This window comes from Narcine bancroftii, chromosome 11 (genome assembly GCF_036971445.1).
Source record: "Narcine bancroftii isolate sNarBan1 chromosome 11, sNarBan1.hap1, whole genome shotgun sequence".
Classification (NCBI taxonomy): domain Eukaryota; kingdom Metazoa; phylum Chordata; class Chondrichthyes; order Torpediniformes; family Narcinidae; genus Narcine; species Narcine bancroftii.
This window is the reverse complement of record NC_091479.1, coordinates 46,213,232-46,229,813: the sequence shown is the minus strand read 5'-3', so window position 1 is coordinate 46,229,813 and position 16,582 is coordinate 46,213,232.

Sequence of the window (16,582 nt, the reverse complement as noted above, 5' to 3'; positions counted from 1 at the left end):
AAGGTCTGTGTATGTCTGCAATAAACCAGTCTTGAGTTGACGACCTTTGTATGTGTTTGCCTTTATTTAGTAGCATCTACCGCAGTAGCCGCTACAGGGTATTATTTTTTTGTTAGAAATATCAAGATCAACACAACATCGTGGGCCAAAGAGCTTGTACCGTGCTGTAATATTCTGTTATTTCTGTTATTGCTTGATTTTGAATATCTGTTGTAAGTATCACATTTGTGGCCCAAAATGTGAAGTTAATAAAACATCAAAAACAAGTTTTATCAGGTAAACTTCTCAGTGTCTTTATCTTCCTGTTTCCTTTGTTCTCCTGCTTGTGCTCTTATCTCCCTCTCATACCACGTGACGTCCGGTACATCTCATACATATTCATTATCATGACATCCCTCCTTTAATCAGAAATAAACTTTACCTTCACTTACCAATATCCCTCGGAAACATACAAACATCGTAACTAATGGTAATACTATAACTCAAGTACATAAAATTTACTTCCTACAGCACTCATACATGCACTTTATGATATAAGATTAAAATACTGTCCCAAAGTTCTAATTAAAACTATGGCACAAAGTCTTCGTATCGTTTGGGCACTTTCCGGTTTCATTTCGGTCTGCCTGCGATATTGTCGTCGCTTCTCGGTTGTTCACTCTCAGCGTCGGAAATACTGCTCGCCACGGCTTCGGGTGTTTCTGGCGCTCTAGTCACTTCATCAGGAGTGCTGGTAACTGCCTCTGGAACATCATCAGGTCTCTCAGTTTCAGCATCTCGTATTGGCCTTTCAACCTCTTCGCTCGATGTATCTTTGGACTGGTACATTTTTACACCTGATACATTTCTCTTATACTGGACTCCAGTCGGAGAATTGACTATCACCATACTGCCACTTCTGGATACGACAGTATTGGGTTGATGGTAATAAGGTGTGTCTAGTTTACCACCAGTTTCATGCCTCACTAGAACATTATCTCCTGGCATGATGTCTGAGTACTTGGCTCCACGTTTCGAATCTGTGTACAGCTTTGCTGCACCGTTCTTTTCAGCATCGTGGTCCCTCATCTCCTGGTCATCTCGGATTTCCTTTATTTCTGGCAATTTTGTGCGGATTTTTCTCCCAAAAAATGCTTCTGCAGGACTTTTTCCAGTGGTTGCATGAGGCGTTGCTCGATAGACAGCCACATAAGATAGCAATTCTTCTCGCCAATTTTGTCCTTCTGCGTGTGCAATCCTCAATCGTTTTTCAATCGACTGATTTTGTCTCTCTACTTCTCCGTTGGCTTGTGGCCATTTCGGAGTTACTTTATGATGGTGGATACCTGTGGTCCTCATGTATTCCGCAAATGTCTCTGAAATGAATTGTGGACTATTGTCTGAGTATAATGTAACAGGTAATCCTTTGTGCTGTGCACACGTGGGTTCGGATCCCATCCTCGTCGCCAATGTCACATTTGTGGCCCGAAATGTGAAGTTAATAAAACATCAAACACAAGTTTTATCAGGTAAACTGACAGTAAGCTCTGTGAGACTTCAGTAATGTAGCAAATTTGCACAACAACATTGCAGTCAGAAGTTTATATCTCCTGGTTGACTTGATATTTTCACATTTTTACACAATGCTTTCTAGGTCTGGTCAGTAAGAAAAGAAATATTGTGCATGTTGAAGATGTCATTATGTCTGAAAGTAACACTGGAACAGAGTCATTAACACCAAGGTAAATATCACCCTTTAGTGGCTGGTGAAGTTTCCTGATGGGCACAAGTTATCCCTCAGTGGCTATAGTGATGTGAAAATGTGGGTAAATTATTTTGTATATGATTTATACATGTTAAAATTAGCTGTTTTTTGTTCCAATTTCAGGTAGGTGTGGTTGCAAAGTGGGTAAGGATAGAAAATACTTGGGGATCAAAAACTGGGGCTTGTATTTGATGGTGTGAAAGTCAAAATGGAAACTCAGAATAAGGCTAATCTGATTAAGCAAGCCACTGGCTCTCATACATCCACCAGAAGTGAATCTAGAATTGAATTATGAGTCTTTTATGGTGGGTATCTTCAAAGTCTGTTGATTGCAAGACTAAATTAAGAGCCCTTTTGCCCCTGGCTGTGCTGAAAGATTGTTTTTTTTTTATCAACTAAATCTTTCTGAGAGGGAGAATAGAGTGAAGCTGCTTTCCTACTCATTGGTGATGAATCTTACAGTAAGATCTTTCAAATAATTACAGATTCCTAATTCCTCCCAGTCCTCGGGCATTTTCTCCTGCAATCTACATCAGTTACCACCATCCAGGGATTCTCATGCAGGGTAATGTTTCACCATCACCTCCTCCAACCATGTCCTTGCACTCTGTGGCAGGAAACCAATCCAGAGTAAATGACAGATTGGCTGAGTGCCTCCACTTGGATCACAATGGCCATCTTGGCTCATGGTCACAAGCTGTTTTAAGTTCCATTCCATTCCCATTCTGACCTTTGTCTTCTGCCTCCTCCATTGTCTGGGTGAGGTCAATTCCAGAGGAACCATCTCTTATTGCATTTTTGAATCGATGGTATGAATATGGAATTTTCCAAGTTCATGTAACCTGCCCACACCCCCCCATATTTTTATCTCTCTCCTGTTAATTCACCCAGTTCCCCTTGTATTTTCCCTTCCAAACCAGATGACTTATAAAAGTGGGCAGAGAAATGGCAGATGGAGTTTAATCGGGACAAGTGCCTTGCACTATGAGAGGACTTGTAGTAGTGTTGCAAAGAGGGATCTTGGGGTGCAAGCGCGAGCTCCTTGAAAGTGGCAACACAAGTGTAGAGCGTTAAAGAAATTATTCTTCATTGAGCAGGGCATGAAGTATAAATGTGGTTAGGCCACATTTTGAGTGTTTTCTGCAATTCTAGTTGCTGCATGACAAAAGGAGTTTATCAGGGGGTTGCTTGGTATAGAGCATTGGCTCTGAGGAGTGATTGGACAAATTTGGATAGTTTTCTCTGGAGCATTGGAAGCTGAGTGATGGCCTGGTTGAAATTTATCCAATTTTTGTAGTCCTGGAGAAGGTAGATTTCTTCTTCCCCCGCCCCCGTGGGGGATGTAAAAATACTACGATGCCTATATTGAACATGAGAGGGGGAAAAGGAGAAAAGTGAGGCAGGTTTTTGCACAGTGCGGTGGGGGTATGGCCCACACTGCCAGGATAGTGGTGAAATCGCCATGATTTAAGAGGCATTTGGATGGGCACATGAACAAGAAGGAATGTGTGATGTGTATGGACCATGTGCTGACAGATGGGATTAATTTAAATGAGCATCATGGTCACCACAGATATTGTTCACCAAATGGCCTATTCCTGGGCTGCTCTGTTGGGTGATGATTCATCTCTTTTCAAGGATTGTTGCCGATGGGCAGTAAACTTTTCACAGAGGTTTATCTCCAATGAATGTATTTAGAACATTTCCATGAGTTAATTCCCTGTAGAAACAGCAGTTTATCATAGAAACATGGAAGATAGGAGCAGGAGTAGGTCATTCGACCCTTCGAGCTTGCTCCGCCATTCAACGAGATCATGGCTGATCCTAAAGTTCAGTACACCGTCCCTGCCTTCTCTCCGTAACCTTTAATACCCTTATACTGAAGAAATAGATCTAATTCCCTCTTAAATATATTTAATGAACCTGCCTCTACTGCCCTCTGTGGCAATGAATTCCACAGATTCACCACCCTCTGGGCAAAGAAATTCCTCCTCATCTCGGTCCTAAATGGTTTGCCTATTATCCTCAAACCATGGCCCCGGGTTCTGGATTTTCCCATCTTTGGAAACATCCCATCTGCATCCATTCTGTCCAGTCCTGCCAGAATTTTATCTGTCTCTATAAGATCCCCTCTCAATCTTCCAAAATTTGAAGGCCATCATTACTGAATCCATTGTAATCAGCCTTCACCTTGTACAATGTCCAGTTGAGACAAGAAAAACAAAATGCAACTTTTAACCTCGGGGAAAGATGAGTAATCCTCTGTACCACAGAATTATTGCTGAAAAGATATTTGGAAAATTTTGTGAATTCAGCTTCCAAAGAGGAACCACAACAAGATTTTTAAAAATTAAACCCAGAACATTTATTAGAAGATGTTTATCACAATAAACATGTTAAGGTTCAGTGATGATCGATTCGAGAATGGCATGTGGCAGTAATAAAAGGATTGCAGGATAGATATATTCCAAGGAAAAATAAAGATTTGGATAGTGGTTTAAATGGTTTTGTAGCCAAATTTGCAGAGGTCACCAAGATAGGGGACAGAGTAGGAAGTGTAGAAACCGTAAAGTTGCAGAAGGATATAAACAGATTAGGAAACTGGGCAAAATGATGGCAGATGAGATTTAACACCGAGAAATGTACAGTTGTACATTTTGGCAGTGGAAATAAACAGGAAGCATACTATTTGGATGGGATGAAAATTCAGACCTTGGATGTGCAAAGGGACCTGGGTGTCCTTGTGCAAGGAAGCCTAAAAGTTAATAACCAGGTGAAATTGGTCATGAAGAAAGCGAATGCTATGTTGGCATTCATTTCAAGAGGAATGGTGTACAAGAGTAAAGAGGTGTTGATGAGGCTCTATGGGGCACCGGTGAGACCTCATTTCGAGTAGTGTATGCAGTTTTGGGCTGCCTATCTGAGAAAGGATGTGATGCTTTTGGAGAGGGTGCAGAGGAGAATGACGAGGATGATTCCCAGAATGCAAAATATAATGCACAAGGAGTGTTTGACAGCTCTTGGGTTGTATTCATTGGGGTATCGTAAATTAAAGAAGAAAGCTCATGGAGACATTTTGTATTTTGAAAGGTTTAGATAGGGTGGATGCGGGTAAGATGTTTCCCTTGGTGGGTGAATCGAGGACAAGAAAATTAGAGGTTATCCATCTAAAACTGGGATTGGGAAGAACTTCTTTCACCAGAGTGTCATGGAGCTGTGGAACTTACTGCCTCACCTCATACAGCAGTGGATGCCAGATCACTGGGAGTATTTAAACAAGAAATAGACAAGTATCTCATTAGTGAGGGCATGAAGGGATATGGGGAAAAGGCTGGAAATTGGAAGGAGTGTAGAGTAGCTCATTGTGTATTTACAGAGCAGACTCAATGGGCCTGGTGGCCTGGTTCTGTTCTTTTGTCTTGGGATCTTGATCTCATTTGAGAGAGATTATTGAAGGAAACTGAGAAAAATGGAAACATTCGAGGCAATTGTTGGAGTAGGTTATTTGTTTGTCATCTCTATGTAAAACTCCAAAATTATCTGTCACTTTGGATCAGTGCTGGTCCCTCCAATCCCTGAGGAACATAGTCTTTCTAATATGTCATGTGTTATTTCAGCTACAAATGATTCTCTTTTTCAAACATGGCCACAGGTTACTCGTGCTTCATTTCTGTCTTGCAATCTTTTTGGGTGGTTTTTCAGTTGTAAATGTGGAAAATTCCATTTTGGAAGTGGATTTCTTGTCACATTTTTCCGTGATGTATTTGAAAAAACGTTGTTGTGTGGACTGAAGCTCTTGAATGCAACTGAGCTGCATTTGTTGTCCTTCCAATGCCATCTGCTGCCTGACAAGCCTTCAACCTGATTCCTGCCCTTTCCAAGCCTTGCTCAAGTGTTTTCCTCGCCTCGTGACCCCATAGTAACGGTGTACAGACATGCAATAAGCCACCATATAAAGGCAGGGTCTGAGACGCAGGCTCGTAATACGCCCAGATTATCTTAAAATCGCAAGATTGGATTGGCAAGAGTTGGGCGTTGTCCACAGATCTGACAGCTGCTGGGCTTCACAGTTGCATATGGTTCTGAAAAAAACTAGGGATTTGCGGCCTTGCAGAGATGATCGTCCCCTGAACAATTCCACCGTGCCTGACTGATACAATATTCCAAATTTACAAGACTTCTCAGCAAACCTCCACGGCAAATATGCATTTGCTAAAATAGATCTAGAACGTGCTTACTATTAGATTCCATTTGAGTCTCCGGATGTCACGAAGACAGCAGTATGCTCCCATTCGGCATGTTTGAGTTTCTGAGAATACCATTCGGTCTATGGAATGCAGCTCAGACATTCCAGTGGTTCATGGACCACGAACTCACTGGCCTTGGGTTTGTTTGGTGCTTGTGTTCATCAATTAGATTCTGGTTGTTAGTGTGGATGAAGAGGAGCACAAGAGCCACCTTATCTCATCGTTTCCAAGGCTTGAGGAATGCGGCATCGTGATCAATCCTAGGAAATTGTTTCTGGTGCTTCTGATCTTGTATTTTTGAGGCCTAGTGTTATGCAACATTGTATTTTGCCTGATGAATGGGAAGTACGTGAATTTTGAGAATTTCCTCCCCCCGTTAAGGTTGGACAGTTGTGATGGTTTTTAGGTATGAGGAATTTTTATTGCTGTTCCCTGGTGAATGCCACAGCATCTCTATTACCTCTTGCTGAATGACTCAAAGGTCTGTTTCAAAAAGACCTTAACTTTGAAAGACGATGCTGTGTATGCTTTCCATGATGTGAACACTGTACTTACAAATGCCACTAAGGTTGTACATCAAATGCCCAAGGTTTTGGTCTCTTACCACAGATGCATCTGTCAGTGCTGTGGGACCAGTGTTCGAACAACGAGTCTGTGGGCAATTGGAAACTTTGGCATTTTTTGTTCCAGCCAAGTGGTCACCAGCTCAGGAAAATATAGTACATTTGGGCAAGAACTCTTAGCTATCTATCTCGCAGTGAAACATTTCAGTTTTTAAAAAAATATCTTTATAGTTTTGTATACAGTTCAATATAATAATAGAATCGAATCCAAATGATACTTTCAATTATGAAAATGGAATAAAAAAATAAATGTGGTACTGTACATAAAAGTGATTTTTTTTTCCCCAACAGGAAGGACTAGGCTGTATATGTGGGCGGCTATGAGGCAGGAAATTTTCTCTTCACAATCTATCTCTTCCTGGTAGAAGAGCATCAATCAAACTGGTTAAGGAACATCTTACCTGGCTTCGTGTTAAACAGAATGTTGGATTATGCGCAAGGACTTGCTTGTTGGGTCAACACCCTAAAGTCTCCAGGCACATGAAATTCAAGCTGGGGGATTTTGTTGCTTTGGATTCCTATTTCCAGCACGTGCACCTTGTGGCTTGGAAGGTCCACTTCTGCCATCTCGGCAATGTACTTATCTGCTCATGTGTGAGGACAGAACTACCAGGTGGAAGGATGAAATTCCTATCATCGGCATCTCTGCAGAGACAATTGCTTGGACTTTTGTGGATCATTGGATTCCATCTTTAGGTGTTCTGAGCACTATTACAACAGATCGAGGGTCTCAGTTCGAGTCAGCATTGGTCTGAGCTCTCACTGATCCTCTGGGCACTACCTGAATTATGGCTAAGCATTTCAGGGCCAACAGATTCTTTGAGCATTTTCATTGACGATCGAAAGCACCATTGACAGCAGGTGGCAAATCATCTACATGGAGCGAACGTTTGCCCATGGTTCTCCTTTGCGTGACTACAGCTCTTAAGGCAGATCATGGATGTTTAGTGGTAGAGCTAGTCTATGACTGTATGCTGACCTTGCCAGGTGAGTTTGTGAATCTGAGTCCAGACACAGTGCTCCATGAACAGGTCAGTTATCTTGACCATCTTCGAGAAAATGAGATTACTCTGATGTTCTCCTATGTGGCAGCATCTTCTGCAGTGGATGTGCCAAATGATTCACAACAGTGTTCTCGTGTGTTTCTTTGACATGATGTTGTTTGTAAACCACTTTAGCCCATTTACGATGTTTCTTTCCAGGTCTTATGGCAATATCCATAGTGTTTTTTGATTGACAGGAATGGAAAAGGTAACACTGTTTCCATCAACAGGATGAAGCCAGTGTATTTCGAATGTCCACGTTCTGCATCAGGGCCAGAGCGAAAGGACCAGTCGTGCACCTGCATCCCCTGTCTTCCAGAATCATACGAGATCAGGCTGAACTGTCAACCCTCCAGACCGTTACACTGGGGACAGTTCCATTCAGTCGCCTCCTTGCATGGAGCAGAGGCTGGAGGTGGGAGGGAGGGGGCTGTCACGGTGATGCATCTGCCTGCTTTGGGAACAGTGCCAGTTGCCGCTGATGATGTAATTGGATCGTCGCACTGGAGGAATAGCCCACGGGCGCAGGTGCGTTAAGCGTGAGTATATGGGTGATGGATCTCGGATGCAGGAGTGGGGGAGAGAGAGAGCATCAGGATCACCATGTGGCACTGAGCTAAGGAGAAGGTAAAAGGGGTTTGGCTGGGTGATGTTTGGAGAGTTGAAGAATGCAATGTTGTGTCTGAGGAGGATAAAGAAGGTTGACTGCATTGTCTTCTGGAGGAAACGAGTGAGGGTATTCTTTAATTGTTTGTAAACGATGGTATATCAGTGCCGTTACAAATCTAACCGTTCCCTACCTCACACTCATTACCCTCTATTATTTTTCCATCCATGTATCTTAGAGTGTTTTGAATGTCCTTATTGCTCCAGCCCCCACCTCCACCCCAGCAATGCATCCCAGACACTCACGGCTCTGTAATTTTTTAAAACCTGTTTAGACGATCAAATCAAAAGATGAATGAAGTTCTACTGCTACATCTCGTGATCTCATCATCATTTCTTTGCAGATTATGGGCAAATTGAGAGAAAAATGTTTGTCTTAAATAGACACTATGAAGGAGAGGGGGAAGGGTGGATCCCTTATTATATCTGCTGTGCAAATACCGCGAGGTGCATTGTTGCACCACGTAACAGCAAATGTAACACCTCATCATCAGATGTTGAAGAATACTGGGGAATATTAATGATCTAAAATACCCAAACTGGAGAAATAAATTGAAATAAATGCCTTTGGAATGAACTTTGAAAGGCATCACTGGGTTTTCGTGACTTGCTCATGAACCAGAATTTCTCTCACATGGGTTCTGGCTCCTGAGACTATTCTCTTGCTTCCATTTCAATGAAGTGGCTACTTTCCCTTCCTGGCTCCCATGCAAGCTCCCTGTGGCTTCTTTTGTACTGACTGTTATTATGTTGTTGCAAAGTACTGTCCATCCATCTTTTCTCAAAATCTGAACTAATCCGTACCAACTCATGAAATATTGATGCTCTCCATTTATTGACTTTCTTGATTTGAGTTTCTTCCTGTCCAACATGGTTCGACAGTGGATGGCACAATCGCAACTCTGTTGCGCTGCCAGTGATAGGGATGGGGTTCAAATCCTGCTCTCTCTGTGAGGAGTTTCTATGTTCTCCCTGTGTGTGCTTAGATTTTCCCCGGGGTGGGGGAGGGGGGTCCAGATTTTTCCCACTGTTCAAAAAGTATGAGCGTGTTGAAGGTGAATTGGGAGGCACAGGTTTGTGGGCCTAAAGGGTCTGTTACTGTGCTGTAACTAACCTTAAAATATCGCATTGACTCTGATATGTCACTAATGTAAATCTTGGTAGTAATGGTGTGTATGATTCTGCTTTGTCTTGATCTCTGCGGCTATTGGCCTCGTCTCTCATATGGAACCCTATAACTTGGGTGTTTTGGAATTACCTTGTTGTGAGGAGTATATCTGAATGAATAGCTTCGCAAATTGCTCACCATGTTCGTGTTTAAAGTCCATCTATCCTTGTCTGCCAATTCTGGACTGGAAAATTGTAAATGTTACTCCACTCCTTAAGAGGGAATAGAAGCAAAAGACTGTAAATTTTAGACCATGTCTTCACATAAAAAAAAAATTATCACGTAAATGTAACAAATAATTCTGAAAATGAGGCCATTGTAGATGCTAATGCATATTTCCATGTCAATTTTTGCAACAATACTCTAGCCAAAGTACCTTCCTATAAAAATATTCTGATGCCTGCATAACTCTTTAAAGAATATCTTTGGAAGCGAACATGGAATTGATTGAAAAAGATATTGAATACAAGGAAAAATATTCACTTCAACACAATTCACATCTACCATTCATGTCAAAGGAAGATTTTTCCATTTAATTAAATCAGCTTTAATTTTATCAATAGAGAAACATAGTTCAACTTACACAAATGTTGATAATCCACATCAACCATTATCCCTAAATATTTAATTTTCTTAGTCCATCTAAGCTGTGTAATCTGTTAACAAGCAGGATAATCTTCCTCCTAATTGGTAACATGTTCCTCTTATCCCGATTAACCTTATAACCAGACATTTCTCCATATTTTACCAAACAGGTTTGCAGATGTCATAATGATTCTGAGGATTTGTTAAATATATTGGTACAAAGGAACCTTATATTCTCTTCATTTATTTTAATCCCACTAATTTTATCATTTTGTCTTATAGCTTGGGCTAACGGTTCTATCACCAATGGTGACAAAGGACAACCTTGCCTTGCGGAGCGTGTTAAATTAAAGGTATCTGAAATTTGTCCATTTGTCACCATCCTCACCAAAGGATTTTTATACAAGGCTTTAACTCAACCAGGTAAAAAAAGCCCAAACTTAAATCTTCAAGTACTTTAAATAAAAAGTACCTTTCAACTCGATCAAAGGCTTTTTCTGCATCTAATGCCACTATCATTGATTGATTCAAACAATGTCTTGACACATTAATCTAACAATATTTTAAGAAGAAAATCTATTCTTAATGAAACCTGCTTGATCAACATGTATTAAACGTGATAAATACTTTGCAAGTCTATTAGCTACTATATTATAATCTACATTTAATAAAGATATTACTCGATATGAGGCAACTCTCAATGGGGCTCTTCCTTTTTTGCAATAACTAAGTCTAGGTCTAGAAAAGGATTCTGGAAATGGTTTTGCTCTTCTGTGGCTTGTTTAAGAACATCCATCAAAACAGGAGACAAGACTTCATAAAATTCTTTATAAAACCCTCCTGTAAACCCATCTTCTCCAGGTGATATTCAATATCGCTTCTTCAATTTCTAAATCATTGAAAGGAATTTCCAATTCTGTCCTATCTTTATTGTCCAAAACCGATAAGTCCAAACTACCTAAAAGAGACTCAACACGTTCCTCATCCTGACTTACTTCAAAAGGATATAAATTCTGGTAAAATGAGTGAAATTCATCATTCATTTCCTGAGGTTTAAAAGTGACTCCGGTATTATCTCATCACATTTATTGTCCTTGATGCCTGTTCAGTCTTTAATTGCCGAGCGAAAACCTTATACACTCTTTCTCCTTACATATAAGTAATGCTATTTGGATCATTGTATTAATTTTTCATATTTATATGTTTGCATTATATTATAACAGTTTCAACTGAATCAAAAAAGTATTTTCATCCACAGTCGAATTTCGTTGGAATTCCTTTTCTAACATTGTTATTTCCTTCTCCAAATTTTGCCTCTCTGCCAAATGTTGCGTCTTAATTCTTGTAGAATAATTGATTATCAGAAATCTTAAATAAGCTTTTAAAGCATCCCACAAAACAAATTTACTTTGTACTGAATATGTATTAATTTGCAAATAAGACTGAATATGGTCTTTGATATAACTTTGAAACTTTGGTTGCTTCAATAACATCCTATGAAATCTTCACCGATAAGGGTCTCTACATTATACAAACCAGAACATGTGCAGGTCCACAATCCTTTATCCAGAACCCTCGAGGGAGGGCGGGGGTCACTGTGTTCCGAATTTCAGATTTTTCTGGATTTCGCAAAGACAGATTTAAGCCCACCAAATTTGTGCTGCTGTATCCACCCCCACTCCCTTCTAGTCACGCTGCCATTTTCCCCCACCCCTCGCCCACCTGATTCGCGCTGCATCTCTCTCCCCACTTGCTGGTGTTTGGAGCTTTCCGGATTTTAGATGTCCGGATAAATGATTGTGTACTTCTTCTTAACAATGAAGACTGATCAGACAAAATCCTACTCTTATACTCTGTATGTATAAATCTACCCTGTAATTGTACTGACATTAAGCAAAAGTCAATTCTCGAAAAAGAATCATGTCTGGGTAAATAAAAAGAAAAGTATTTTTCTGTGAGTATTAACTTCCTCCAGATTTCCACCAAATTCAAATCTTTCATTGAGTCTAACATCCATTTAGCTATTTTGGTTCTTTGTACAGTTTTTGGAAATTTATCCAACTCTCAATTAAAATCCCCACCAACCAAAATATTTTCATTAGCTTGACTCAGATTCAAAAAAGTTACAGAAATAATATCTTCATCATCTTCATTGGGTGGATAAACATTCATCAAAGTCCATACTTCAGCAAAAATTTTACAATTCACCAACAGCTCTCTACCCAATGTGGCAGAGAATGATTCCAACTGAAACATTATCTTTGTATGAACCAAAGTTGCAACTCACCTCTAGCTTTCGAATTAAATGAAGATGCAAAAACATGTCCTACCCAATCTCTTTTCAATTTCTTTCTCAGACAAACGAGTTTCTTGCAAAAAAGCAACATCAACCTTCATTTCTTTATATATGCCAATATTCCCTTCCTTTTAAGTGGATTATTAAGTCCTTTAACATTAAAGGTCAAAAAATTTAAATGAGCCATAACTTGATTTCCTCTTGAGATTGACACTTCACACAGCAATTACATATTTAAATAAACCCAACTCCCCTCCTTTCAATCAATAAGAAAACCCTGAAAAAATGTAAAAACCTACAAGAACCAGACCCCCCTCTGTGGACCAGGTGTAGTTCATACCACAAGTGGCAGATGACTTTAGAAGTAGTAGAGTCAATCACCACCCCCCAACCGAAATTTAAAACCCATCAGTCATCCTAGTGATAACAACCACATTAAGCTTGAGCTTCATCTTCAACCTCACTCACCAATTCTGATTCCAACTTCTTTACCCCATTCCCTTCCCAATCTTATCCCAGGACATTTTCCCCATCGATTCCTTCAAATCTGGGAAGAAATTTGCAAACGCTAATGCACCATAAGGACTCTCAAAACATTGAGACTGATCTGGCCCGTAAATCACCTTAAATACCTTCGGATACTGAAAAGTAAACTTATATCCTTTCTTCCACAGCACTGCTTTGACCAGATTAAACTCTATCCGTCAATTAATAATCTCTCAACTTAAATCAGCATAAAATAAAACCCTATTGCCTTAAACAATCGTAGGGCTTTGATCAAGGCGAGCTTTCTGAACCGCAAGCCACAATATCATTTCTCTATCCTGATATCACAAACATCTTAAAAGAACCGCTCTTAACATTTGACCCGGAAAAGGTTTTCTCCTTTTCGACCTATGAGGCCGATCTAAAAATCACGACTCCAAACATCTCTGGAATCCATTTCCAAAAATAATTTTTCAGGATCTTCTGGCAGACCAACTATCTTAATATTATTACGACAACTTTGATTTTCCAACAAATGTCCCTTCTGGACATACCAGCGTGTAAACAAATCCTCAATTTGATCCATTATCTCCACATAATGGTCCACACGGTCCTTACAGAGAAATAAAAATGTTATCTATCCTCTTAAATTGATCTTGTCCAGTGTCCACTGCTGTTGAACTCTTATTAATATCAACTTGAATAGATGTAATTTCTTCACACATACCAGCCATTTTTCTCTTCGTACCAGCAAATTGATCATTTAAAGTTTCAAAACTTTAGGTCATAGAAGACATCATCTTTTCATTTGGTTGGATCAGTTCTGTAGACATGAGGTTGACTGCCATCCCTGTTGCAGGGGCCTTGAAGTCTGGGGAAGGCATCTGTGGTGAAATGACAGTTTTCATTGGAGTAGGAGATGTTCTTAAATCCTTAGGCGTCCCTTCAGTGAGTCCAACTGCAGAAAGTAGTCATTCTTGCTATTCTTCTTCTCGAACTTCTAAGTTGTCCTCCTCCACCTCTTCTCTGCCACCTCATACCTGGCAGCTCAACTGCGGATCTGATCCAGAATTTCCTGAATGCGATAACTTCCACCCATGCTGAGAAGCTCAGTAGAACACAGGGGAGCATCTCCAGATGCACCGCTGCATACAGGCAGTTCCCTTCCCGCTAACTCCCGCTGGCATTCGGGCACCAACACCCCACTCTCCTTTGTCAAGCTGGCTCATGTCGGATTCCATACGCGCGCTGCTCATGGCCCGCCACCAGGCCAAAGATCTCGGCGCCATCTTGCCTCTGAGGATACGGAAGTTTCTTCCAGCTTCTCCCAAGTTCCACGTTGAGGATTCGGATCTATCTCTAACTGTTCCTGAGGTTCCTTCTGGAAGGTCGGGCTTGCTTCTTCTGTACTTTTCACAGGTTGAAAACCGAGGTTTTTTCTAAGTTGCTGGTAATGAAATGGTATTGTATGTACTTACCAGTACAGGCATGGGTTGGCCCACCCTCTTGATGAAATCCTCTCCGAGACTCCTCCCTGGACTCCTCCCCTGTGACCAAGGCCATAAAGTTTGAGGCACCTCTTCCTTCCCTTCACTTCCTTGCTTGGACCCAGGCCTGCAGTCTTGTGTGTAATGAAGGCTATCGTTCCCCTTATTCTTTGTCTCTGTGATTATTGGGCCAACTGGTCGTGCCCAACACTGTTTTTTTCCTTTCTTCATTTCCAGAATCCTACTGTAGTAAATTTCTGTTCAAAACATTGATAAAGTCAAAAAAGTCACTACAGTTCGAGTATTGAACAGTTCAGTCAGGGAGAGGTGTCTTCTCACGTCTTTTTCCAATGCCATCTTTCCACGACCCCCCCCCCCTCCCCCACAACCTCCCCTGCAGCTGTCTTCCCTTACGTGACCACCTTCTGGTTGTCCTGATCTAGTAAGTGTTGTGAGCAATTTTAGGCCCCATTTCTAAGAGAAGATGTGATGGCCCAGAGGTGGTTTACAAGAATGATCCTGGGGATGAGAGGAATAATGTTTGAGGAGCATTTGATGGTTCTGGGCCTGGACTCGCTCGAGTTTAGAAGGATGAGGCAGGACCTCATTGAAAACTGATGAATAGTGAAAGAGCTGGATTGAGAGGATTTTGCCAGTAGTGGGAGGGTTTAGGACGAGTGGGCACAACCTCAGAATAAAAGGATGTCTGCTTAAAAAGGAGATGGAGAAACCTTTTCATCTGGAGCAGTGATTTTCAAACTCCTCCTCCACACCCCCACCCCCACCCCCCTGGATCATATTCCACTTAATCCCTATGCCAGAAGTTCTCTGTTAGTAAGGGATTACTTAAGGTGGAATGTGATTGGAAAGAAAAAGTTTGAAAACCTCTGTTTTAATTGTACCTGATTGACTTGTTCTGTGCGTGGTTTCATATCTCCAGAGGAAATGGGCCAATGACAATTTTTCTCAAGCAAAATATTTCCTTCACAATTGAGTCCACTGCAGTCTTTCTCAGCCTTATTTCCCATTCATATTCCACTTTAAGCAATCTGTTACTGATTTTTCGACACTCCAAGTAATAAAGTCCCAACCTGTTCAACCTTTCCCTGTAGCTCAACTCCTGAAGACCTGGCAGCGTCTTAGTAAATCTTCTCTGCACTTTTTCAATCTTACTAATACCCTTCCTGTAGCTAGGTGACCAGAACTGCACACAATACTCCAAATTTGGCCTGACCAACATCTTATCCAACCTCACCATAACTTCCCAACTCCTATTTTTAATATGTTAATTAATGAAGGCCAAGATGACATAAGCTGTCTTTAGAACCCTGTTGTCCTGTGACACCACTTTCATGGAATTATGTAACTGTGTTTTATCTCTTGCTGCCAATTTGTATAACTTCTCTGTTCAATTTCATAAGGTTGGCTTCTGGAGTATTTTATTGTGCCCCTTGATCTAGAGATTCTGGCAGAGCAAAGCAATTTTGTTTTCTTTTGTCAGCTCAAATTTTGTCACATTGATCCAAAAACAAGTATTTTCACCATTCCTTCATTTCAGATTCTCTGCAGCTGTCGTATTGTACCTCACAGTGACGACATCATGTTTGTCTTGTTTATCCTTTACCCCTCCATCCAGAGGATGTTGATCAATGAGTGGACTCCACTCATCCAGCACCACTGTCATTTCTGCTGCTCGGGCTTTTCATCCCACATATTCACTTTGTTATTTCCCCTCTTCTTTTTCTCAGCAAAGAGAATCAGGTTTTTTTGATCATATTTCTGAATCCCATTGAAAGGTTATCGACCTGAATGTTTCAACTCCGATTATTTTTGCAGAAGATGACCTGCTTAGTATTTCCAGCATTGAGTTTTTATTTTACTGCCTTGGTGTATTACTGAGTGCTTTGAATGGGAGAAGAAATATGGGTTGGGTTAAGTGGAGATGTTTCGATCATGGAGTGCGTTTAGAAAAATAAACGTAAAAGGGGAGGGTGCATGGAAATAGTTAAATCATCTTTTAAAATTGTTTTTTTTAACTATGATTGTTTTCCGATGTACGTGCAGTGTTCAGAATTAAAAATTTATTGTTATGAACATGTCACAAAATTTGTCGTTTTGTAGCAACAATACAGGTGCAAATATTGTTGTAAATAACATTTTAAAAAAAGAAATCCATTTGTGCTAAATGAAGCATAGTGAGGGAGTGACTGTGGTTCCTTGTCCATTCAAAAATCTGA